Source organism: Scyliorhinus torazame, chromosome 20 (genome assembly GCF_047496885.1).
Source record: "Scyliorhinus torazame isolate Kashiwa2021f chromosome 20, sScyTor2.1, whole genome shotgun sequence".
Lineage (NCBI taxonomy): Eukaryota > Metazoa > Chordata > Chondrichthyes > Carcharhiniformes > Scyliorhinidae > Scyliorhinus > Scyliorhinus torazame.
In genome coordinates, this window is record NC_092726.1 from 42,034,871 (window position 1) to 42,058,900 (window position 24,030).

The 24,030-nt window shown below is 51.9% G+C and overlaps 16 non-coding genes and 1 pseudogene across 16 annotated transcripts; all 17 read right to left on the bottom strand.

The window, feature by feature from the left end:
- Positions 1-2,252: 2,252 nt before the first annotated feature.
- Positions 2,253-2,432, bottom strand: LOC140397236 (U2 spliceosomal RNA; annotated as a pseudogene).
- A 6,135-nt stretch (positions 2,433-8,567) lies between these two features.
- On the bottom strand, positions 8,568-8,758 carry LOC140397639 (U2 spliceosomal RNA). The gene has a single exon (XR_011937072.1). It is a non-coding gene; the product is annotated as a U2 spliceosomal RNA (small nuclear RNA).
- A 786-nt stretch (positions 8,759-9,544) lies between these two features.
- Positions 9,545-9,735, bottom strand: LOC140397543 (U2 spliceosomal RNA). Its single transcript, XR_011936978.1, has one exon. It is a non-coding gene; the product is annotated as a U2 spliceosomal RNA (small nuclear RNA).
- Positions 9,736-10,520: 785 nt separating this feature from the next.
- On the bottom strand, positions 10,521-10,711 carry LOC140397549 (U2 spliceosomal RNA). The gene has a single exon (XR_011936984.1). It is a non-coding gene; the product is annotated as a U2 spliceosomal RNA (small nuclear RNA).
- Positions 10,712-11,483: 772 nt separating this feature from the next.
- On the bottom strand, positions 11,484-11,674 carry LOC140397679 (U2 spliceosomal RNA). Its single transcript, XR_011937111.1, has one exon. It is a non-coding gene; the product is annotated as a U2 spliceosomal RNA (small nuclear RNA).
- Positions 11,675-12,459: 785 nt separating this feature from the next.
- Positions 12,460-12,650, bottom strand: LOC140397464 (U2 spliceosomal RNA). The gene has a single exon (XR_011936900.1). It is a non-coding gene; the product is annotated as a U2 spliceosomal RNA (small nuclear RNA).
- Positions 12,651-13,436: 786 nt separating this feature from the next.
- Positions 13,437-13,627, bottom strand: LOC140397617 (U2 spliceosomal RNA). Its single transcript, XR_011937050.1, has one exon. It is a non-coding gene; the product is annotated as a U2 spliceosomal RNA (small nuclear RNA).
- Positions 13,628-14,404: 777 nt separating this feature from the next.
- Positions 14,405-14,595, bottom strand: LOC140397449 (U2 spliceosomal RNA). The gene has a single exon (XR_011936887.1). It is a non-coding gene; the product is annotated as a U2 spliceosomal RNA (small nuclear RNA).
- A 785-nt stretch (positions 14,596-15,380) lies between these two features.
- Positions 15,381-15,571, bottom strand: LOC140397651 (U2 spliceosomal RNA). The gene has a single exon (XR_011937084.1). It is a non-coding gene; the product is annotated as a U2 spliceosomal RNA (small nuclear RNA).
- A 784-nt stretch (positions 15,572-16,355) lies between these two features.
- Positions 16,356-16,546, bottom strand: LOC140397559 (U2 spliceosomal RNA). The gene has a single exon (XR_011936993.1). It is a non-coding gene; the product is annotated as a U2 spliceosomal RNA (small nuclear RNA).
- A 777-nt stretch (positions 16,547-17,323) lies between these two features.
- On the bottom strand, positions 17,324-17,514 carry LOC140397589 (U2 spliceosomal RNA). Its single transcript, XR_011937022.1, has one exon. It is a non-coding gene; the product is annotated as a U2 spliceosomal RNA (small nuclear RNA).
- A 785-nt stretch (positions 17,515-18,299) lies between these two features.
- On the bottom strand, positions 18,300-18,490 carry LOC140397840 (U2 spliceosomal RNA). The gene has a single exon (XR_011937265.1). It is a non-coding gene; the product is annotated as a U2 spliceosomal RNA (small nuclear RNA).
- Positions 18,491-19,274: 784 nt separating this feature from the next.
- Positions 19,275-19,465, bottom strand: LOC140397653 (U2 spliceosomal RNA). Its single transcript, XR_011937086.1, has one exon. It is a non-coding gene; the product is annotated as a U2 spliceosomal RNA (small nuclear RNA).
- A 785-nt stretch (positions 19,466-20,250) lies between these two features.
- Positions 20,251-20,441, bottom strand: LOC140397484 (U2 spliceosomal RNA). The gene has a single exon (XR_011936920.1). It is a non-coding gene; the product is annotated as a U2 spliceosomal RNA (small nuclear RNA).
- A 776-nt stretch (positions 20,442-21,217) lies between these two features.
- LOC140397205 (U2 spliceosomal RNA) lies at positions 21,218-21,408 on the bottom strand. Its single transcript, XR_011936758.1, has one exon. It is a non-coding gene; the product is annotated as a U2 spliceosomal RNA (small nuclear RNA).
- A 784-nt stretch (positions 21,409-22,192) lies between these two features.
- LOC140397599 (U2 spliceosomal RNA) lies at positions 22,193-22,383 on the bottom strand. The gene has a single exon (XR_011937032.1). It is a non-coding gene; the product is annotated as a U2 spliceosomal RNA (small nuclear RNA).
- A 785-nt stretch (positions 22,384-23,168) lies between these two features.
- Positions 23,169-23,359, bottom strand: LOC140397752 (U2 spliceosomal RNA). The gene has a single exon (XR_011937181.1). It is a non-coding gene; the product is annotated as a U2 spliceosomal RNA (small nuclear RNA).
- Between the last annotated feature and the right edge of the window lie 671 nt (positions 23,360-24,030).

The window sequence follows — 24,030 nt, forward strand, 5'->3', positions numbered from 1 at the left end:
GGGGTTGCAGGCCGGTCTTCACCTGGGTTGTTGCTGCTCGTTACTATCGGGGGTTGGTCTGTGACCTTGTTTCCTTCCCGGTCGGTGGTCTGGGGGGTCTGTGCCTTCCGTTCCACGTTGGTGCTTTGCCTCTTTATTTGAGGCCGATTCTTGTCCTGTTTTCTTCATCGGATGAGGTGTCGGCGCTAAGTGCGCCGGCTGAGAGGTGTCGCTTTTTGCCACTACCCCTCGGGGGGTTCTTCAGTTTGTTTTTTTGTTTCCGCTTTCGTTTGTCCCTGTTCACCGTTTCCCAGGGCTCTTTATTCTTTGTCCCATCCTCTTCCTCTTCCATTGAGTGTTCCTCATCAGATGGGGCTGGGGTTGGGTTGTCAGAAGGTGCTGGGGCCTCTTCTTTTTGTTGGGGGCCCTTTTGTTGCTTTTCCTCATTCTGAGCCGTGGTGTCTTTTTCGGTGGAGGGTGTATGCACCTCCTCTCTGGTCGCCTTTTTAACTCCGCTGCTGATGATTTCAGCGTATGTCGCCCCGCGTTTCGGGCAGGCCCTGTAAAGATGGCCGGCCTCCCCACACAGGTTGCAGCACTTGTCTTCTTTGCAGTCCTTAGTCATGTGTCCCTCCTGCCTGCAGTTCTTGCAGAAGGTAACACTGCAGTTTGCGGCAACATGCCCCGTTTTGCCACAGGTGTGGCATACTCGTGGCTGTCCCACGTAGTAGAGGTAGCCACGATTTACTCCAATAGCCAAATTGGAGGGGGGATGCAGGATGGCTCCGTTGCTGTCCGTTCTTAGGGTCACCTTGACCTGGTGCTCACTTGTCCAGATGCCGAAGGTGTCTTTCACTTGCACGCTGTCACTTTTCAGCTCAGCGTACCTGGCGAGGAACGTGAGCACATCAGACACAGGGACGTGGGGGTTGTACGTGTGCAGTGTAACAACCCGATTTCGCTGTGCCGGTAGCGTAAACAGAGGCTCCGCAGTCAGGATCGACAAGGGACTCTGGTTACCTTTTTCCTTGAAGACGTTCAAGAATTTGATGCACGCTGCGACGCTCTTGAAGGTGATATCAAAGAAACCATTCTTGGGGAAGTTTTGCAAGCAGAAGATCTCTGTTGCTTTAAACCCACAGCACTCGAGCAGCACCTTCTTCACGAAGTGTTTCCGGTCCAAAGGTGACTCTCCATCCGTTTTCTTCACTGTGACTCGGACAGTGTTTCGCACGCCCCAGCCTGGTGGTCGGGATGCAGTTGCATCCATAGCTCGTACGTTGGGTGTGAAACTGTATCGGCGTTAGGCCTAAACCCGAGGTTTAGGCCAGCATGTAGATCCACCAATAGCAGCCAAGCTCCAAACGTTTCTTCTTTGACGACTTCAATCCCTCCGAGTTCTCCAATCCACGATCGTCATCGAAATCTTCAGCTTCCCTCGATCAAATGAGACTACACTTGATCTTAGCCAAAAGGCCGAGAAGCGATAGCCCATATTTTCCGGCAATGGCTCTTGTCCTCCTCATCCACCGACATTCAGGTGCACCTTGCTGCACTCGACTTTGCTTTGGAACTTTTAGTCTACGCTCACTGTTGGTCAAGAAACCTCCAGCTTGGCCGAGCACGGTGGAGTCTGTGCATGCAGAACCAGTAAAACACAACACGAAGACATCGTCTGGCAAGCCGTCCCCTGTCGTCACCAGATGAAATGGAGACGCTGTGAAGGCCAGTGACACCCAACGGAGGGAGTGGAAGAAATCTCCACCTTTGCCGAACAAAGGGCAATCCGTGCAAACAGCAACTACTGGCGGAATCCAACAGGGGGCAATGTCTAGTCTCCCTGAGCTCCACCCTGGCGTGTTGGTCGTGGAGTCAGGAGAACTAAAAGAGACGCCGTGAAGGTATACCTACATCCAAACAGGATGCCGTTCAGTCTGTCGCCACACTTCCCCGTTGTGCAGGATGAAGGGATGTGGTAACTGAAGTGAGGAGTAGGCAAGTCGGCATCCGAGTGTGAAGGTGAGTGGCCTGTAAAAAGCAGCAGGAAATCTGTGTGGCATATCAGCTGAAAACGGAGCCTGGCTGCCGCAAGTCCGCGAGTCCATCGGCTCGCAACATTCGTGCACGAAGCTCCCGCCAGCAGAAAAGCTAGCAATGCTTTGGAGCCTGAAAGGCCTTAAATTGGTCAGGATGAGACAACTGGACAAGAGAGAAAAGGGGAAGCCAGGTTTTGCGGCATTTTCTGCTTTTATACATTTTGCGCCCGAAAGCTGGGAGAGGGCACCATTCCTGGAAGCACTGCAAGACCAGGTTGATGCGTGGAGCGGAAGGATCAAGCCCCTGAACCATCTCCGAGTCCTAAAAATCAATTTAATATTTGGTCCCCAGATTGAGGACATATCAGATATTAAACTGATAAGAACAGATTTTTTTTTTTTTTTTCAAAAAAATATACTTTATTCATAAAAATTTATCATGAGCATTACAGAAACATTTCAAATTGTCTTGACTGTACATTTCCGGCAGGGTTACATGTTGCCTTGACGTTCTTTCATTCACTTTTGATATTGTCGTACACATATCACTCTTTACATTACAATTCCTTCTTAAACATTTACAGTGGCATGTTGGTTTTATACATTGGAGTGTTGGTTGCCCCGACCGAGGGGCTTTACACTGTTACCGGCCCCTCGGTGTACATTTGCTGGAAAGACTTTACACAGTGGTCTTTCCCCATTGCGCCTTGGCGGCAGCTGCCCCAAGCTTGAGTGCGTCAGCACGTAGTCCTGGACCTTGGAATGTGCCAGTCTGCAACACTCGGTCGAGGACAATTCTTTGCACTGGAAGATCAGCAAGTTTCGGGCAGACCAAAGAGCGTCTTTTACCGAGTTGATGACCTTCCAGCAGCAGTTGATATTTGTCTCGGTGTGTGTCCCTGGAAACAGTCCGTAGAGCACAGAGTCCTGTGTCACAGATCTGTTTGGGATAAACCTTGACAAATACCACTGCATCTCTCTCCAGATCTTCTTTGCAAAGGCACATTCCACAAGGAGGTGTGTGACCGTCTCATTTCCCCCACAGCCACTCCGAGGGCAGCGTGCATTGGCACAGAGCCTTCGGGTGTGCATGAAGAATCTGACAGGGAGGGCCCTTCTCACCACCAGCCAAGCTAGGTCTTGGTGCTTGTTTGAAAGTTCTGGTGATGAGGCGTTCTGCCAGATGACTCTGGCAGTCTGCTCAGGGAACCATCCAACGTCCTCCACGGTCTCTTTTTCCCTGAGGGCCTCGAGGACATTACGTGCTGACCACTGCTTCATTGCCTTGTGGTCAAAGGTGTTTTCCTTCAAAAACTTTTCCACAAGGACAGGTGGTACGGTACGGTCCAACTACTTGGAGCGTTCCGCGGCAATGAGGCCAGGCCCATCCTTCGCAACACCGGGGACAGGTAGAACCTCAGTATGTAGTGACACTTGGTGTTTGCGTACTGGGGGTCCACGCTCAGCTTGATGCAGCTGGACACAAAGGTGGCCAACAGGATGAGGGAGGCGTTGGGTACGTTCCGCCCTCCCTTCTCCAGAGGTTTGTACATGGTGTCCCTTTGGACACGGTCCATTTTGGATCGCCAGATAAATTTGAAGATGGCCTGGGTGACTGCTGTGGCGTAGGGTCGGGTTATGGGCCAGACCTGCGCCACGTACAGTAGCACCGAGAGTACCTCACACCTGATGACCAGGGTTTTGCCCGCAATGGAGAGGGAGCGTTGCTCCCACCAGCCCAGTTTCTGTCTTACCTTTCCTATGCGCTCCTCCCAGTTTTTGGTGCACGCCCCAGCAGCTCCGAACCATATCCCCAGCACCTTCAGGTAATCTGACCTGACAGTGAAGGGGACAAAGGACCGGTCGGCCCAGTTCCCAAAGAACATGGCCTCGCTCTTGCCCCGGTTTACCTTGGCTCCAGAGGCCAGTTCAAACTGGTCGCAGGTGGTCAAGAGCCTGCGTACAGACGCAGGATCCGAGCAGAAGACGGCAACATCGTCCATGTAACAGGGAGGCCTTGACTTGCATGCCTCCACTGCCTGGGATCGTCACTCCTCTTATACCCGGATCCCTCCTGATGGACTCGGCAAAAGGTTCTATGCAGCACACAAAAAGGGCAGAGGAGAGAGGGCAGCCCTGCCTGACTCCAGATCTGATCTGGAACTTTTCTGATTCCCACCCATTGATTGAGACTGCGCTATAGATGTTTGTGCAGAGCAGTTTGATTCAATTGCGAATTCCCTCCCCAAACCCCATTTTGGAGAGCACATCCATCATGTAGGTGTGCGATATTCTGTCAAAAGCCTTCTCCTGGTCAAGGCTGATGAGGCAAGTGTCCACCCCTCTGTCCTGCACGTAGGCGATCGTATCCCTGAGTAGCGCGAGGCTATCAGAGATCTTCCTGCCGGGTACAGCACAGGTCTGGTCAGGGTGGATCACCGACTCCAGAGCAGACCTGACCCGATTGGCGATGACCTTTGCTAGAATTTTGTAGTCCACATTCAACAGTGAAATGGGTCGCCAATTTCGAATTTCTTCCCTTTCCCCCTTCTGCTTGTAGATGAGGGTGATGATGCCTTTCCTCATGGACTCTGACATGCTGCCTTCCAGAAGCATACTCTCGTACACTTCCAGCAGGTCTGGGCCCATCCAGTCCCACAGAGCCGAATACAACTCAACCGGTAAGCCGTCGCTTCCGGGAGTTTTACTCGTCTCGAAGGACTTGGCGGCCTTTGTCAGCTCGTCCAGAGTTAGTGGTTTGTCCAGGTTTTCCAGCTCGCTGTCGCCTCTGACCTCCGTGATAGTCGACAGGAAGGTCTGGGAAACAGTGCTATCTGTTGGCTTCAGGTCATACAGTCCGGCATAAAAGGATTGGCTGATCCTCAGGATGTCAGACTGCGATGACTTTTCAGAGCCATCTTCTTCCTTCAGGCTGCTGATCACAGAGGTCTCTCTGTGCACCTTTTGGAAGAAGAAGCGTGAGCACTTTTCGTCCTGCTCCACAGAGCGGACTCTGGAACGGAAGATAACCTTGGAGGCCTCCGAGGTGTAGAGCGAGGCTTGCTGGCTCTTCACCTCTTGGAGATCCTCCTTGACATCCACCCCCATCGACTGCAGCTGGAGCAAATTTTGCATACTTTTCTGGAGCCTGGACATGACCCCTCGTCTCTCTCTCACCTTTTGAACGCCCTTGAGGATGAAAAACCTCTTGATATTCCCCTTGATTGCTTCCCACCAGAGATGTGGGGCCTCAAAGAGGGGTTTCACGGTTCTCCAAACTTTGTAATCGCTCCTGAGTTCCTCGATGTTCTCAGGGGTCAGCAGTTTTACATTTAGCTTCCACGTCCCCCTGCCTACCCCCTGGTCTTCCTGCAGGTGGCAGTCGGCCAGTAGGAGGCAGTGGTCAGAGAAGAACACCGGCGTTACGTCGGTGGACCTGACCGTGAAAGCTCGGGACACAAAAAAGAAGTCTATCCTGGAGCGGACGGACCCGTCTGGCCGTGACCATGTGTATCTACGCTGCGCGCCGTCTGCAGGGTTGCTGCAGACGTCGAGCAGCTTGGCGTCTTTTACCGTTTCCATCAGGAGTCTGGACGTGGCGTCTAGTTTGCTGTCGGCTTTGCTGGATCGTCCAGCCGCATCGATGATGCAGTTGAAGTCACCACCCAGGATGACCGGCTTGGAGGTGGCCAACAGCATTGGGAGTTGCTGAAGAACTGCCAGCCGCTCACTTTTTACGGCCGGGGCGTACACATTAATAAGTCTGAGAGGGGTGTTTTTGTATTTCACGTCTGCTACGAGGAGGCGCCCGCCCACCACCTCCTTAACGTCGGAGATGGTGAAGTTGCCTCCCCGCAGCAGAATACCCAGGCCGGAGGAGCGGCAGTCGTTTCCTCCTGACCAGATGGATGGCCCGTGGGACCACCAGCTCGACCAGCGTCTGTAGTTGCTGAGGTGCGGAATTCCGCACTCCTGCAGGAACAGTAGGTCAGCTTTTACATTTGCCAAATAGTTGAGTGTGGCTACACACCGCGAAGTATCTTTGATGCTTCGCACATTTATGGATGCAATTTTTAAACCCATTATAAAAAGATAGATTTACCAGTCTCAAGAGTCCAGAGTCTATACAGTTGGCTGTTCCAGCTGTTGAATGTTCCCCAGCATGCCGGTGGTGCTCGCAAACTTTAGCACAGTTGCAGGGCTGAGAAAACTGTTCTGGTCCGTACTGGCCCCGTGATTTTGATGCAGATGCATTGGGGGGGGGGGGGGTGTAGCCCTGGGGTTCGTCGTGGCAGTCAGTAGGTGTTGGGGTTGCAGGCCGGTCTTCACCTGGGTTGTTTCTGCTCGTTGCTATCGGGGGTTGGTCTGTGACCTTGTTTTCTTCCCGGTCGGTGGTCTGGGGGGTCTGTGCCTCCCGTTCCACGTTGGTGCTTTGCCTCTTTATCTGAGGTCGATTCTTGTCCTGTTTTCCCTCATCGGATGAGGTGTCGGCACTAAGTGCGCCGGCTGAGAGGTGTCGCTTTTTGCCACTACCCCTCAGGGGGTTCTTCAGTTTGTTTTTTTGTTTTCTCTTTCGTTTATCCCTGTTCACGGTTTCCCAGGGCTCTTTATTCTTTGTCCCATCCTCTTCCTCTTCCATTGAGTGTTCCTCATCAGATGGGGCTGGGGTTGGGTTGTCAGGAGGTGCTGGGGCCTCCTCTTTTTGTTGGGGGCCCTTCTGTTGCTTTTCCTCATTCTGAACCGTGGTGTCTTTTTCGGTGGAGGGTGTATGCACCTCCTCTCTGGTCGCCTTTTTGACTCCGCTGCTGATGATCTGTGCATATGTCGCCCCGCGTTTCGGGCAGGCCCTGTAAAGATGGCCGGCCTCCCCACACAGGTTGCAGCACTTGTCCTCCTTGCAGTCCTTAGTCATGTGTCCCTCCTGCCTGCAGTTCCTGCAGAAGGTCACACTGCAGTTTGCGGCAACATGCCCCGTTTTGCCACAGATGTGGCATACTCGTGGCTGTCCCACGTAGTAGAGGTAGCCACGATTTACTCCAATAGCGAAATTGGAGGGGGGATGCAGGATGGCTCCGTTGCTGTCCGTTCTTAGGGTCACCTTGACCTGGTGCTCACTTGTCCAGATGCCGAAGGTGTCTTTCACTTGCACGCTGTCACTTTTCAGCTCAGCGTACCTGGCGAGGAACGTGAGCACATCAGACACAGGGACGTGGGGTTTGTACGTGTGCAGTGTAACAACCCGATTTCGCTCTGCCGGTAGCGTAAACAGAGGCTCCGCAGTCAGGATCGACAGGGGACTCTGGTTACCTTTTTCCTTGAAGACATTCAAGAATTTGATGCACGCTGCGACGCTCTTGAAGGTGACATCAAAGAAACCATTCTTGGGGAAGTTTTGCAAGCAGAAGATATCTGTTGCTTTAAACCCACAACACTCGAGCAGCACCCTCTTCACGAAGTGTTTCCGGTCCAAAGGTGACTCTCCCTCCGTTTTCTTTACTGTGACTCGGACAGTGTTTCGCATTCCCCAGCCTGGTGGTCGGGATGCAGCTGCATCCATAGCTCGTACGTTGGGTGTGAAACTGTATCGGTGTTAGGCCTAAACCCGACGTTTAGGCCAGCATGTAGATCCACCAATAGCAGCCAAGCTCCAAACGTTTCCTCTTTGACGACTTCAATCCCTCCGAGTTCTCCAATCCACAACGAAATCCTCAGCTTCTCTCGATCAAATGAGACTACACTTGATCTGAGTCAAAAGACCGAGAAGCGATAACCCATATTTTCCGGCAATGGCTCTTGTCCTCCTCATCCACCGACATTCAGGTGCACCTTGCTGCGCTCGACTGTGCTTTGGAACTTTTAGTCTACGCTCACTGTTGGTCAAGAGACATCCAGCTTGGCCGAGCACGGTGGAGTCTGTGCATGCAGAACCAGTAAACACAACACGAAGACATCGTCTGGCAAGCCATCCCCTGTCGTCACCAGATGAAATGGAGACGCTGTGAAGGCCCAGTGACACCCAACGGAGGGAGTCGAAGTCATCTCCACCTTTGCCGAACAAAGGGCAATCCGTGCAAGCAGCAAGTACTGGCGGAATCCAACAGAGGGCAATGTCTAGTCTCCCTGAGCTCCACCCTGGCGTGTTGGTCGTGGAGTCAGGAGAACTAAAAGAGACGCCGTGAAGGTATACCTACATCCAAACAGGATGCCGTTCAGTCTGTCGCAACAGTATCCCGTTGTGCAGGATGAAGGGATGTGGTAACTGAAGTGAGGAGAAGGCAAGTCGGCATCCGAGGGTGAGGGTGAGTGGCCTGTAAAAAGCAGCAGGAAATCTGTGCGGCATATCAGCTGAAAACGGAGCCTGGCTGCCGAAGGTCCTCGAGTCCATCGACTCGCAACATTAGTGCACGAAGCTCCCGCCAGCAGAAAAGCTAGCAATGCTTTGGAGCTTGAAATGCCTTAAATTGGTCAAGATGAGGCAACTGGACAACAGAGAAAAGGGGTAGGCAGGTTTTGCGGCATTTTCTGCTTTTATACATTTCCGCCCCAAAGCGGGGTGAAGGCACCATTCCTGGAAGCACTGCAAGCCCAGGTTGATGCGTGGAGCGGAAGGAGCAAGCCCCTGAACCATCTCCGAGTCCTAAAAATCAATTTAATATTCGGTCTCCATATTGAGGAAATATCAGATATTAAACTGATAAGAACAGATACTACACTTGATCTGAGCCAAAAGGCCGAGAAGCGATAGCCCATATTTTCCGGCAATGGCTCTTGTCCTCCTCATCCACCGATATTCAGGTGCACCTTGCTGCGCTCGACTGTGCTTTGGAACTTTTAGTCTACGCTCACTGTTGGTCAAGAAACCTCCAGCTTGGCCGAGCACGGTGGAGTCTGTGCATGCAGAACCAGTAAAACACAACACGAAGACATCGTCTGGCAAGCCGTCCCCTGTCGTCACCAGATGAAATGGAGACGCTGTGAAGGCCCAGTGACACCCAACGGAGGGAGTGGAAGAAATCTCCACCTTTGCCGAACAAAGGACAATCCGTGCAAGCAGCAAGTACTGGCGGTATCCAACAGGGGGCAATGTCTAGTCTCCCTGAGCTCCACCCTAGCGTGTTGGTCGTGGAGTCAGGAGAACGAAAAGAGACGCCGTGAAGGTATACCTACATCCAAAGAGAATGCCGTTCAGTCTATCGCCACACTTCCCCGTTGTGCAGGATGAAGGGATGTGGTAACTGAAGTGAGGAGAAGGCAAGTCGGCATCCGAGTGTGAAGGTGAGTGGCCTGTAAAGAGCAGCAGGAAATCTGTGTGGCATATCAGCTGAAAACGGAGCCTGGCTGCCGCAAGTCCGCGAGTCCATCGGCTCACAACATTCGTGCACGAAGCCCCCGCCAGCAGAAAAGCTAGCAATGCTTTGGAGCCTGAAAGGCCTTAAATTGGTCAGGATGAGACAACTGGACAAGAGAGAAAAGGGTAAGCCAGGTTTTGCGGCATTTTCTGCTTTTATACATTTTGCGCCCCAAAGCGGGGAAAGGGCACCATTCCTGGAAGCACTGCAAGACCAGGTTGATGCGTGGAGCGGAAGGAGCAAGCCCCTGAACCATCTCCGAGTCCTAAAAATCAATTTAATATTCGGTCCCCAGATTGAGGACATATCAGATATTAAACTGATAAGAACAGATACTACACTTGATCTGAGTCAAAAGGCCGAGAAGCGATAGCCCATATTTTCCGGCAATGGCTCTTGTCCTCCTCTTCCACCGACATTCAGGTGCACCTTGCTGCGCTCGACTGTGCTTTGAAACTTTTAGTCTACGCTCACTGTTGGTCAAGAGACATCCAGCTTGGCCGAGCACGGTGGAGTCTGTGCATGCAGAACCAGTAAACACAACACAAAGACATCGTCTGGCAAGCCGTCCCCTGTCGTCACCAGATGAAATGGAGACGCTGTGAAGGCCCAGTGACACCCAACGGAGGGAGTCGAAGTAATCTCCACCTTTGTCGAACAAAGGGCAATCCGTGTAAGCAGCAAGTACTGGCGGAATCCAACAGAGGGCAATGTCTAGTCTCCCTGAGCTCCACCCTGGCGTGTTGGTCGTGGAGTCAGGAGAACGAAAAGAGACGCCGTGAAGGTGTACCTACATCCAAACAGGATGCCGTTCAGTCTGTCGCCACACTTCCCCGTTGTGCAGGATGAAGGGATGTGGTAACTGAAGTGAGGAGAAGGCAAGTCGGCATCCGAGTGTGAAGGTGAGTGGCCTGTAAAAAGCAGCAGGAAATCTGCGTGGCATATCAGCTGAAAACGGAACCTGGCTGCCGCAAGTCCGCGAGTCCATCGGCTCGCAACATTCGTGCACGAAGCTCCCGCCAGCAGAAAAGCTAGCAATGCTTTGGAGCCTGAAAGGCCTTAAATTGGTCAGGATGAGACAACTGGACAAGAGAGAAAAGGGGAAGCCAGGTTTTGCGGTATTTTCTGCTTTTATACACTTTGCGCCCCAAAGCGGGGTGAGGGCACCATCCCTGGAATCACTGCAAGACCAGGTTGATGCGTGGAGCGGAAGGAGCAAGCCCCTGAACCATCTCCGAGTCCTAAAAATCAATTTAATATTCGGTCCCCAGATTGAGGACATATCAGATATTAAACTGATAAGAACAGACACTACACTTGATCTGAGCCAAAAGGCCGAGAAGCGATAACCCATATTTTCCGGCATTGGCTCTTGTCCTCCTCATCCACCGACATTCAGGTGCACCTTGCTGCGCTCGACTGTGCTTTGGAACTTTTAGTCTACGCTCACTGTTGGTCAAGAGACATCCAGCTTGGCCGAGCACGGTGGAGTCTGTGCATGCAGAACCAGTAAACACAACAGGAAGACATCGTCTGGCAAGCCGTCCCCTGTCGTCACCAGATGAAATGGAGACGCTGTGAAGGCCCAGTGACACCCAACAGAGGGAGTCGAAGTCATCTCCACCTTTGCCGAACAAAGGGCAATCCGTGCAAACAGCAAGTACTGGCGGAATCCAACAGAGGGCAATGTCTAGTCTCCCTGAGCTCCACCCTGGCGTGTTGGTCGTGGAGTCAGGAGAACTAAAAGAGACGCTGTGAAGGTATACCTACATCCAAACAGGATGCCGTTCAGTCTGTCGCAACAGTATCCCGTTGTGCAGGATGAAGGGATGTGGTAACTGAAGTGAGGAGAAGGCAAGTCGGCATCCGAGGGTGAGGGTGAGTGGCCTGTAAAAAGCAGCAGGAAATCTGTGCGGCATATCAGCTGAAAACGGAGCCTGGCTGCCGAAAGTCCTCGAGTCCATCGACTCGCAACATTACTGCACGAAGCTCACGCCAGCAAAAAAGCTAGCAATGCTTTGGAGCTTGAAATGCCTTATATTGGTCAAGATGAGGCAACTGGACAACAGAGAAAAGGGGTAGGCATTTTCTGCTTTTATACATTTCCGCCCCAAAGCGGGGTGAAGGCACCATTCCTGGAAGCACTGCAAGCCCAGGTTGATGCGTGGAGCGGAAGGAGCAAGCCCCTGAACCATCTCCGAGTCCTAAAAATCAATTTAATATTCGGTCTCCATATTGAGGACATATCAGATATTAAACTGATAAGAGCAGATACTACACTTGATCTGAGCCAAAAGGCCGAGAAGCGATAGCCCATATTTTCCGGCAATGGCTCTTGTCCTCCTCATCCACCGACATTCAGGTGCACCTTGCTGCGCTCGACTGTGCTTTGGAACTTTTAGTCTACGCTCACTGTTGGTCAAGAAACCTCCAGCTTGGCCGAGCACGGTGGAGTCTGTGCATGCAGAACCAGTAAAACACAACACGAAGACATCATCTGGCAAGCCGTCCCCTGTCGTCACCAGATGAAATGGAGACGCTGTGAAGGCCAGTGACACCCAACGGAGGGAGTGGAAGAAATCTCCACCTTTGCCGAACAAAGGACAATCCGTGCAAGCAGCAAGTACTGGCGGTATCCAACAGGGGGCAATGTCTAGTCTCCCTGAGCTCCACCCTAGCGTGTTGGTCGTGGAGTCAGGAGAACGAAAAGAGACGCCGTGAAGATATACCTACATCCAAAGAGAATGCCGTTCAGTCTGTCGCCACACTTCCCCGTTGTGCAGGATGAAGGGATGTGGTAACTGAAGTGAGGAGAAGGCAAGTCGGCATCCGAGTGTGAAGCTGAGTGGTCTGTAAAGAGCAGCAGGAAATCTGTGTGGCATATCAGCTGAAAACGGAGCCTGGCTGCCGCAAGTCCGCGAGTCCATCGGCTCACAACATTCGTGCACGAAGCTCCCGCCAGCAGAAAAGCTAGCAATGCTTTGGAGCCTGAAAGGCCTTAAATTGGTCAGGATGAGACAACTGGACGAGAGAGAAAAGGGTAAGCCAGGTTTTGCGGCATTTTCTGCTATTATACATTTTGCGTCCCAAAGCGGGGAGAGGGCACCATTCCTGGAAGCACTGCAAGACCAGGTTGATGCGTGGAGCGGAAGGAGCAAGCCCCTGAACCATCTCCGAGTCCTAAAAATCAATTTAATGTTCGGTCCCCAGATTGAGGACATATCAGATATTAAACTGATAAGAACAGATACTACACTTGATCTGAGCCAAAAGGCCGAGAAGCGACAGCCCATATTTTCCGGCAATGGCTCTTGTCCTCCTCTTCCACCGACATTCAGGTGCACCTTGCTGCGCTCGACTGTGCTTTGGAACTTTTAGCCTACGCTCACTGTTGGTCAAGAAACCTCCAGCTTGGCGGAGCACGGTGGAGTCTGTGCATGCAGAACCAGTAAAACACAACACGAAGACATCATCTGGCAAGCCGTCCCCTGTCGTCACCAGATGAAATGGAGACGCTGTGAAGGCCCAGTGACACTCAACAGAGGGAGTCGAAGTCATCTCCACCTCTGCCGAACAAAGGGCAATCCGTGCAAACAGCAACTACTGGCGGAATCCAACAGAGGGCAATGTCTAGTCTCCCTGAGCTCCACCCTGGCGTGTTGGTCGTGGAGTCAGGAGAACTAAAAGAGACGCCGTGAAGGTATACCTACATCCAAACAGGATGCCGTTCAGTCTGTCGCCACACTTCCCCGTTGTGCAGGATGAAGGGATGTGGTAACTGAAGTGAGGAGTAGGCAAGTCGGCATCCGAGTGTGAAGGTGAGTGGCCTGTAAAAAGCAGCAGGAAATCTGTGTGGCATATCAGCTGAAAACGGAACCTGGCTGCCGCAAGTCCGCGAGTCCATCGGCTCGCAACATGAGTGCACGAAGCTCCCGCCAGCAGAAAAGCTAGCAATGCTTTGGAGCCTGAAAGGCCTTAAATTGGTCAGGATGAGACAACTGGACAAGAGAGAAAAGGGGAAGCCAGTTTTTGCGGCATTTTCTGCTTTTATACATTTTGCGCCCGAAAGCTGGGAGAGGGCACCATTCCTGGAAGCACTGCAAGCCCAGGTTGATGCGTGGAGCGGAAGGAGCAAGCCCCTGAACCATCTCCGAGTCCTAAAAATCAATTTAATATTCGGTCTCCATATTGAGGACATATCAGATATTAAACTGATAAGAACAGATACTACACTTGATCTGAGCCAACAGGCCGAGAAGCGATAGCCCATATTTTCCGGCAATGGCTCTTGTCCTCCTCATCCACCGACATTCAGGTGCACCTTGCTGCGCTCGACTGTGCTTTGGAACTTTTAGTCTACGCTCACTGTTGGTCAAGAAACCTCCAGCTTGGCCGAGCACGGTGGAGTCTGTGCATGCAGAACCAGTAAAACACAACACGAAGACATCGTCTGGCAAGCCGTCCCCTGTCGTCACCAGATGAAATGGAGACGCTGTGAAGGCCAGTGACACCCAACGGAGGGAGTGGAAGAAATCTCCACCTTTGCCGAAAAAAGGACAATCCGTGCAAGCAGCAAGTACTGGCGGTATCCAACAGGGGGCAATGTCTAGTCTCCCTGAGCTCCACCCTAGCGTGTTGGTCGTGGAGTCAGGAGAACGAAAAGAGACGCCGTGAAGGTATACCTACATCCAAAGAGAATGCCGTTCAGTCTGTCGCCACACTTCCCCGTTGTGCAGGATGAAGGGATGTGGTAACTGAAGTGAGGAGAAGGCAAGTCGGCATCCGAGTGTGAAGGTGAGTGGCCTGTAAAGAGCAGCAGGAAATCTGTGTGGCATATCAGCTGAAAACGGAGCCTGCCTGCCGCAAGTCCGCCGGCTCACAACATTCGTGCACGGAGCTCCCGACAGCAGAAAAGCTAGCAATGCTTTGGAGCCTGAAAGGCCTTAAATTGGTCAGGATGAGACAACTGGACAAGAGAGAAAAGGGTAAGCCAGGTTTTGCGGCATTTTCTGCTTTTATACATTTGGCGCCCCAAAGCGGGGAGAGGGCACCATTCCTGGAAGCACTGCAAGACCAGGTTGATGCGTGGAGCGGAAGGAGCAAGCCCCTGAACCATCTCCGAGTCCTAAAAATCAATTTAATATTCGGTCTTCATATTGAGGACATATCAGATATTAAACTGATAAGAACAGATACTACACTTGATCTGAGCCAAAAGGCCGAGAAGCGATAACCAATATTTTCCGGCAATGGCTCTTGTCCTCCTCGTCCACCGACATTCAGGTGCACCTTGCTGCGCTCGACTGTGCTTTGGAACTTTTAGTCTACGCTCACTGTTGGACAAGAGACATCCAGCTTGGCCGAGCACGGTGGAGTCTGAGCATGCAGAACCAGTAAAACACAACAGGAAGACATCGTCTGGCAAGCCGTCCCCTGTCGTCACCAGATGAAATGGAGACGCTGTGAAGGCCCAGTGACACCCAACAGAGGGAGTCGAAGTCATCTCCACCTTTGCCGAACAAAGGGCAATCCGTGCAAACAGCAAGTACTGGCGGAATCCAACAGAGGGCAATGTCTAGTCTCCCTGAGCTCCACCCTGGCGTGTTGGTCGTTGAGTCAGGAGAACTACAAGAGTCGCCGTGAAGGTATACCTACATCCAAACAGGATGCCGTTCAGTCTGTCGCAACAGTATCCCGTTGTGCAGGATGAAGGGATGTGGTAACTGAAGTCAGGAGAAGGCAAGTCGGCATCCGAGGGTGAGGGTGAGTGGCCTGTAAAAAGCAGCAGGAAATCTGTGCGGCATATCAGCTGAAAACGGAGCCTGGCTGCCGAAAGTCCTCGAGTCCATCGACTCGCAACATTAGTGCACGAAGCTCCCGCCAGCAGAAAAGCTAGCAATGCTTTGGAGCTTGAAATGCCTTAAATTGGTCAAGATGAGGCAACTGGACAACAGAGAAAAGGGGTAGGCAGGTTTTGCGGCATTTTCTGCTTTTATACATTTCCGCCCCAAAGCGGGGTGAAGGCACCATTCCTGGAAGCACTGCAAGTCCAGGTTGATGCGTGGAGCGGAAGGAGCAAGCCCCTGAGCCATCTCCGAGTCCTAAAAATCAATTTAATATTCGGTCTCCATATTGAGGACATATCAGATATTAAACTGATAAGAGCAGATACTACACTTGATCTGAGCCAAAAGGCCGAGAAGCGATAGCCCATATTTTCCGGCAATGGCTCTTGTCCTCCTCATCCACCGACATTCAGGTGCACCTTGCTGCGCTCGACTGTGCTTTGGAACTTTTAGTCTACGCTCACTGTTGGTCAAGAAACCTCCAGCTTGGTCGAGCACGGTGGAGTCTGTGCATGCAGAACCAGTAAAACACAACACGAAGACATCGTCTGGCAAGCCGTCCCCTGTCGTCACCAGATGAAATGGAGACGCTGTGAAGGCCAGTGACACCCAACGGAGGGAGTGGAAGAAATCTCCACCTTTGCCGAACAAAGGACAATCCGTGCAAGCAGCAAGTACTGGCGGTATCCAACAGGGGGCAATGTCTAGTCTCCCTGAGCTCCACCCTAGCGTGTTGGTCGTGGAGTCAGGAGAACGAAAAGAGACGCCGTGAAGATATACCTACATCCAAAGAGAATGCCGTTCAGTCTGTCGCCACACTTCCCCTTTGTGCAGGATGAAGGGATGTGGTAACTGAAGTGAGGAGAAGGCAAGTCGGCATCCGAGTGTGAAGGTGAGTGGCCTGTAAAGAGCAGCAGGAAATCTGTGTGGCATATCAGCTGAAAACGGAGCCTGGCTGCCGCAAGTCCGCGAGTCCATCGGCTCACAACATTCGTGCACGAAGCTCCCGCCAGCAGAAAAGCTAGCAATGCTTTGGAGCCTGAAAGGCCTTAAATTGGTCAGGATGAGACAACTGGACAAGAGAGAAAAGGGGAAGCCAGTTTTTGCGGCATTTTCTGCTTTTATACATTTCCGCCCCAAAGCGGGGTGAAGGCACCATTCCTGGAAGCACTGCAAGCCCAGGTTGATGCGTGGAGCGGAAGGAGCAAGCCCCTGAACCATCTCCGAGTCCTAAAAATCAATTTAATATTCGGTCTCCATATTGAGGACATATCAGATATTAAACTGATAAGAACAGATACTACACTTGATCTGAGCCAAAAGGCCGAGAAGCGATAGCCCATATTTTCCGGCAATGGCTCTTGTCCTCCTCATCCACCGACATTCAGGTGCACCTTGCTGCGCTCGACTGTGCTTTGGAACTTTTAGTCTACGCTCACTGTTGGTCAAGAAACCTCCAGCTTGGCCGAGCACGGTGGAGTCTGTGCATGCAGAACCAGTAAAACACAACACGAAGACATCGTCTGGCAAGCCGTCCCCTGTCGTCACCAGATGAAATGGAGACGCTGTGAAGGCCAGTGACACCCAACGGAGGGAGTGGAAGAAATCTCCACCTTTGCCGAAAAAAGGACAATCCGTGCAAGCAGCAAGTACTGGCGGTATCCAACAGGGGGCAATGTCTAGTCTCCCTGAGCTCCACCCTAGCGTGTTGGTCGTGGAGTCAGGAGAACGAAAAGAGACGCCGTGAAGGTATACCTACATCCAAAGAGAATGCCGTTCAGTCTGTCGCCACACTTCCCCGTTGTGCAGGATGAAGGGATGTGGTAACTGAAGTGAGGAGAAGGCAAGTCGGCATCCGAGTGTGAAGGTGAGTGGCCTGTAAAGAGCAGCAGGAAATCTGTGTGGCATATCAGCTGAAAACGGAGCCTGGCTGCTGCAAGTCCGCCGGCTCACAACATTCGTGCACGGAGCTCCCGACAGCAGAAAAGCTAGCAATGCTTTGGAGCCTGAAAGGCCTTAAATTGGTCAGGATGAGACAACTGGACAAGAGAGAAAAGGGTAAGCCAGGTTTTGCGGCATTTTCTGCTTTTATACATTTGGCGCCCCAAAGCGGGGTGTAGGCACCATTCCTGGAAGCACTGCAAGACCAGGTTGATGCGTGGAGCGGAAGGAGCAAGCCCCTGAACCATCTCCGAGTCCTAAAAATCAATTTAATATTCGGTCCCCAGATTGAGGACATATCAGATATTAAACTGATCAGAACAGATACTACACTTGATCTGAGCCAAAAGGCCGAGAAGCGATAGCCCATATTGTCCGGCAATGGCTCTTGTCCTCCTCGTCCACCGACATTCAGGTGCACCTTGCTGCGCTCGACTGTGCTTTGGAACTTTTAGTCTACGCTCACTGTTGGACAAGAGACATCCAGCTTGGCCGAGCACGGTGGAGTCTGAGCATACAGAACCAGTAAAACACAACAGGAAGACATCGTCTGGCAAGCCGTCCCCTGTCGTCACCAGATGAAATGGAGACGCTGTGAAGGCCCAGTGACACCCAACAGAGGGAGTCGAAGTCATCTCCACCTTTGCCGTACAAAGGGCAATCCGTGCAAACAGCAAGTACTGGCGGAATCCAACAGAGGGCAATGTCTAGTCTCCCTGAGCTCCACCCTGGCGTGTTGGTCGTTGAGTCAGGAGAACTAAAAGAGTCGCCGTGAAGGTATACCTACATCCAAACAGGATGCCGTTCAGTCTGTCGCAACAGTATCCCGTTGTACAGGATGAAGGGATGTGGTAACTGAAGTCAGGAGAAGGCAAGTCGGCATCCGAGGGTGAGGGTGAGTGGCCTGTAAAAAGCAGCAGGAAATCTGTGCGGCATATCAGCTGAAAACGGAGCCTGGCTGCCGAAAGTCCTCGAGTCCATCGACTCGCAACATTAGTGCACGAAGCTCCCGCCAGCAGAAAAGCTAGCAATGCTTTGGAGCTTGAAATGCCTTAAATTGGTCAAGATGAGGCAACTGGACAACAAAGAAAAGGGGTAGGCAGGTTTTGCGGCATTTTCTGCTTTTATACATTTCCGCCCCAAAGCGGGGTGAAGGCACCATTCCTGGAAGCACTGCAAGCACAGGTTGATGCGTGGAGCGGAAGGAACAAGCCCCTGAGCCATCTCCGAGTCCTAAAAATCAATTTAATATTCGGTCTCCATATTGCGGACATATCAGATATTAAACTGATAAGAGCAGATACTACACTTGATCTGAGCCAAAAGGCCGAGAAGCGATAGCCCATATTTTCCGGCAATGGCTCTTGTCCTCCTCATCCACCGACATTCAGGTGCACCTTGCTGCGCTCGACTGTGCTTTGGAACTTTTAGTCTACGCTCACTGTTGGTCAAGAAACCTCCAGCTTGGCCGAGCACGGTGGAGTCTGTGCATGCAGAACCAGTAAAACACAACACGAAGACATCGTCTGGCAAGCCGTCCCCTGTCGTCACCAGATGAAATGGAGACGCTGTGAAGGCCAGTGACACCCAACGGAGGGAGTGGAAGAAATCTCCACCTTTGCCGAACAAAGGACAATCCGTGCAAGCAGCAAGTACTGGCGGTCTCCAACAGGGGGCAATGTCTAGTCTCCCTGAGCTCCACCCTGGCGTGTTGGTCGTGGAGTCAGGAGAACTAAAAGAGACGCCGTGAAGGTATACCTACATCCAAACAGGATGCCGTTCAGTCTGTCGCAACAGTATCCCGTTGTGCAGGATGAAGGGATGTGGTAACTGAAGTGAGGAGAAGGCAAGTCGGCATCCGAGGGTGAGGGTGAGTGGCCTGTAAAAAGCAGCAGGAAATCTGTGCGGCATATCAGCTGAAAACGGAGCCTGGCTGCCGAAAGTCCTCGAGTCCATCGACTCGCAACATTAGTGCACGAAGCTCCCGCCAGCAAAAAAGCTAGCAATGCTTTTGAGCATGAAATGCCTTAAATTGGTCAAGATGAGGCAACTGGACAACAGAGAAAAGGGGTAGGCAGGTTTTGCGTCATTTTCTGCTTTTATACATTTCCGCCCCAAAGCGGGGTGAAGGCACCATTCCTGGAAGCACTACAAGCCCAGGTTGATGCGTGGAGCGGAAGGAGCAAGCCCCTGAACCATCTCCGAGATCTAAAAATCAATTTAATATTCGGTCTCCATATTGAGGAAATATCAGATATTAAACTGATAAGAACAGATACTACACTTGATCTGAGCCAAAAGGCCGAGAAGCGATAGCCCATATTTTCCGGCAATGGCTCTTGTCCTCCTCATCCACCGACATTCAGGTGCACCTTGCTGCGCTCGACTGTGCTTTGGAACTTTTAGTCTACGCTCACTGTTGGTCAAGAAACCTCCAGCTTGGCCGAGCACGGTGGAGTCTGTGCATGCAGAACCAGTAAAACACAACACGAAGACATCGTCTGGCAAGCCGTCCCCTGTCGTCACCAGATGAAATGGAGACGCTGTGAAGGCCAGTGACACCCAACGGAGGGAGTGGAAGAAATCTCCACCTTTGCCGAAAAAAGGACAATCCGTGCAAGCAGCAAGTACTGGCGGTATCCAACAGGGGGCAATGTCTAGTCTCCCTGAGCTCCACCCTAGCGTGTTGGTCGTGGAGTCAGGAGAACGAAAAGAGACGCCGTGAAGGTATACCTACATCCAAAGAGAATGCCGTTCAGTCTGTCGCCACACTTCCCCGTTGTGCAGGATGAAGGGATGTGGTAACTGAAGTGAGGAGAAGGCAAGTCGGCATCCGAGTGTGAAGGTGAGTGGCCTGTAAAGAGCAGCAGGAAATCTGTGTGGCATATCAGCTGAAAACGGAGCCTGGCTGCCGCAAGTCCGCGAGTCCATCGGCTCACAACATTCGTGCACGGAGCTCCCGACAGCAGGAAAGCTAGCAATGCTTTGGAGCCTGAAAGGCCTTAAATTGGTCAGGATGAGACAACTGGACAAGAGAGAAAAGGGTATGTCAGGTTTTGCGGCATTTTCTGCTATTATACATTTTGCGTCCCAAAGCGGGGAGAGGGCACCATTCCTGGAAGCACTGCAAGACCAGGTTGATGCGTGGAGCGGAAGGAGCAAGCCCCTGAACCATCTCCGAGTCCTAAAAATCAATTTAATATTCGGTCTCCATATTGAGGACATATCAGATATTAAACTGATAAGAACAGATACTACACTTGATCTGAGCCAAAAGGCCGAGAAGCGATAGCCCATATTTTCCGGCAATGGCTCTTGTCCTCCTCATCCACCGACATTCAGGTGCACCTTGCTGCGCTCGACTGTGCTTTGGAACTTTTAGTCTACGCTCACTGTTGGTCAAGAAACCTCCAGCTTGGCCGAGCACGGTGGAGTCTGTGCATGCAGAACCAGTAAAACACAACACGAAGACATCGTCTGGCAAGCCGTCCCCTGTCATCACCAGATGAAATGGAGACGCTGTGAAGGCCAGTGACACCCAACGGAGGGAGTGGAAGAAATCTCCACCTTTGCCGAAAAAAGGACAATCCGTGCAAGCAGCAAGTACTGGCGGTATCCAACAGGGGGCAATGTCTAGTCTCCCTGAGCTCCACCCTAGCGTGTTGGTCGTGGAGTCAGGAGAACGAAAAGAGACGCCGTGAAGGTATACCTACATCCAAAGAGAATGCCGTTCAGTCTGTCGCCACACTTCCCCGTTGTGCAGGATGAAGGGATGTGGTAACTGAAGTGAGGAGAAGGCAAGTCGGCATCCGAGTGTGAAGGTGAGTGGCCTGTAAAGAGCAGCAGGAAATCTGTGTGGCATATCAGCTGAAAACGGAGCCTGGCTGCCGCAAGTCCGCCGGCTCACAACATTCGTGCACGGAGCTCCCGACAGCAGAAAAGCTAGCAATGCTTTGGAGCCTGAAAGGCCTTAAATTGGTCAGGATGAGACAACTGGACAAGAGAGAAAAGGGTAAGCCAGGTTTTGCGGCATTTTCTGCTTTTATACATTTCCGCCCCAAAGCGGGGTGAAGGCACCATTCCTGGAAGCACTGCAAGACCAGGTTGATGCGTGGAGCGGAAGGAGCAAGCCCCTGAACCATCTCCGAGTCCTAAAAATCAATTTAATATTCGGTCCCCAGATTGAGGACATATCAGATATTAAACTGATAAGAACAGATACTACACTTGATCTGAGCCAAAAGGCCGAGAAGCGATAGACCATATTTTACGGCAATGGCTCTTGTCCTCCTCGTCCACCGACATTCAGGTGCACCTTGCTGCGCTCGACTGTGCTTTGGAACTTTTAGTCTACGCTCACTGTTGGTCAAGAAACCTCCAGCTTGGCCGAGCACGGTGGAGTCTGTGCATGCAGAACCAGTAAAATACAACACGAAGACATCGTCTGGCAAGCCGTCCCCTGTCGTCACCAGATGAAATGGAGACGCTGTGAAGGCCAGTGACACCCAACGGAGGGAGTGGAAGAAATCTCCACCTTTGCCGAACAAAGGACAATCCGTGCAAGCAGCAAGTACTGGCGGTATCCAACAGGGGGCAATGTCTAGTCTCCCTGAGCTCCACCCTGGCGTGTTGGTCGTGGAGTCAGGAGAACTAAAAGAGACGCCGTGAAGGTGTACCTACATCCAAACAGGATGCCGTTCAGTCTGTCGCAACAGTATCCCGTTGTGCAGGATGAAGGGATGTGGTAACTGAAGTGAGGAGAAGGCAAGTCGGCATCCGAGGGTGAGGGTGAGTGGCCTGTAAAAAGCAGCAGGAAATCTGTGCGGCATATCAGCTGAAAACGGAGCCTGGCTGCCGAAAGTCCTCGAGTCCATCGACTCGCAACATTAGTGCACGAAGCTGCCGCCAGCAAAAAAGCTAGCAATGCTTTGGAGCATGAAATGCCTTAAATTGGTCAAGATGAGGCAACTGGACAACAGAGAAAAGGGGTAGGCAGGTTTTGCGTCATTTTCTGCTTTTATACATTTCCGCCCCAAAGCGGGGTGAAGGCACCATTCCTGGAAGCACTACAAGCCCAGGTTGATGCGTGGAGCGGAAGGAGCAAGCCCCTGAACCATCTCCAAGTCCTAAAAATCAATTTAATATTCGGTCTCCATATTGAAGAAATATCAGATATTAAACTGATAAGAACAGATACTACACTTGATCTGAGCCAAAAGGCCGAGAAGCGATAGCCCATATTTTCCGGCAATGGCTCTTGTCCTCCTCATCCACCGACATTCAGGTGCACCTTGCTGCGCTCGACTGTGCTTTGGAACTTTTAGTCTACGCTCACTGTTGGTCAAGAAAACTCCAGCTTGGCCGAGCACGGTGGAGTCTGTGCATGCAGAACCAGTAAAACACAACACGAAGACATCGTCTGGCAAGCCGTCCCCTGTCGTCACCAGATGAAATGGAGACGCTGTGAAGGCCAGTGACACCCAACGGAGGGAGTGGAAGAAATCTCCACCTTTGCCGAAAAAAGGACAATCCGTGCAAGCAGCAAGTACTGGCGGTATCCAACAGGGGGCAATGTCTAGTCTCCCTGAGCTCCACCCTAGCGTGTTGGTCGTGGAGTCAGGAGAACGAAAAGAGACGCCGTGAAGGTATACCTACATCCAAAGAGAATGCCGTTCAGTCTGTCGCCACACTTCCCCGTTGTGCAGGATGAAGGGATGTGGTAACTGAAGTGAGGAGAAGGCAAGTCGGCATCCGAGTGTGAAGGTGAGTGGCCTGTAAAGAGCAGCAGGAAATCTGTGTGGCATATCAGCTGAAAACGGAGCCTGGCTGCCGCAAGTCCGCGAGTCCATCGGCTCACAACATTCGTGCACGGAGCTCCCGACAGCAGGAAAGCTAGCAATGCTTTGGAGCCTGAAAGGCCTTAAATTGGTCAGGATGAGACAACTGGACAAGAGAGAAAAGGGTAAGTCAGGTTTTGCAGCATTTTCTGGTTATATACATTTGGCGCCCCAAAGCGGGGTGAGGGCACCATTCCTGGAAGCACTGCAAGACCAGGTTGATGCGTGGAGCGGAAGGAGCAAGCCCCTGAACCATCTCCGAGTCCTAAAAATCAGTTTAATATTCAGTCCCCAGATTGAGGACATATCAGATATTAAACTGATAAGAACAGATACTACACTTGATCTGAGCCAAAAGGCCGAGAAGCGATAACCCATATTTTCCGGCAATGGCTCTTGTCCTCCTCATCCACCGACATTCAGGTGCACCTTGCTGCGCTCGACTGTGCTTTGGAACTTTTAGTCTACGCTCACTGTTGGTCAAGAAACCTCCAGCTTGGCCGAGCACGGTGGAGTCTGTGCATGCAGAACCAGTAAAACACAACACGAAGACATCGTCTGGCAAGCCGTCCCCTGTCGTCACCAGATGAAATGGAGACGCTGTGAAGGCCCAGTGACACCCAACAGAGGGAGTCGAAGTCATCTCCACCTTTGCCGAACAAAGGGCAATCCGTGCAAGCAGCAAGTACTGGCGGAATCCAACAGAGGGCAATGTCTAGTCTCCCTGAGCTCCACCCTGGCGTGTTGGTCGTGGAGTCAGGAGAACGAAAAGAGATGCCGTGAAGGTGTACCTACATCCAAACAGGATGCCGTTCAGTCTGTCGCCACACTTCCCCGTTGTGCAGGATGAAGGGATGTGGTAACTGAAGTGAGGAGAAGGCAAGTCGGCATCCGAGTGTGAAGGTGTGTGGCCTGTAAAAAGCAGCAGGAAATCTGTGTGGCATATCAGCTGAAAACGGAGCCTGGCTGCCGCAAGTCCGCGAGTCCATCGGCTCGCAACATTCGTGCACGAAGCTCCCGCCAGCAGAAAAGCTAGCAATGC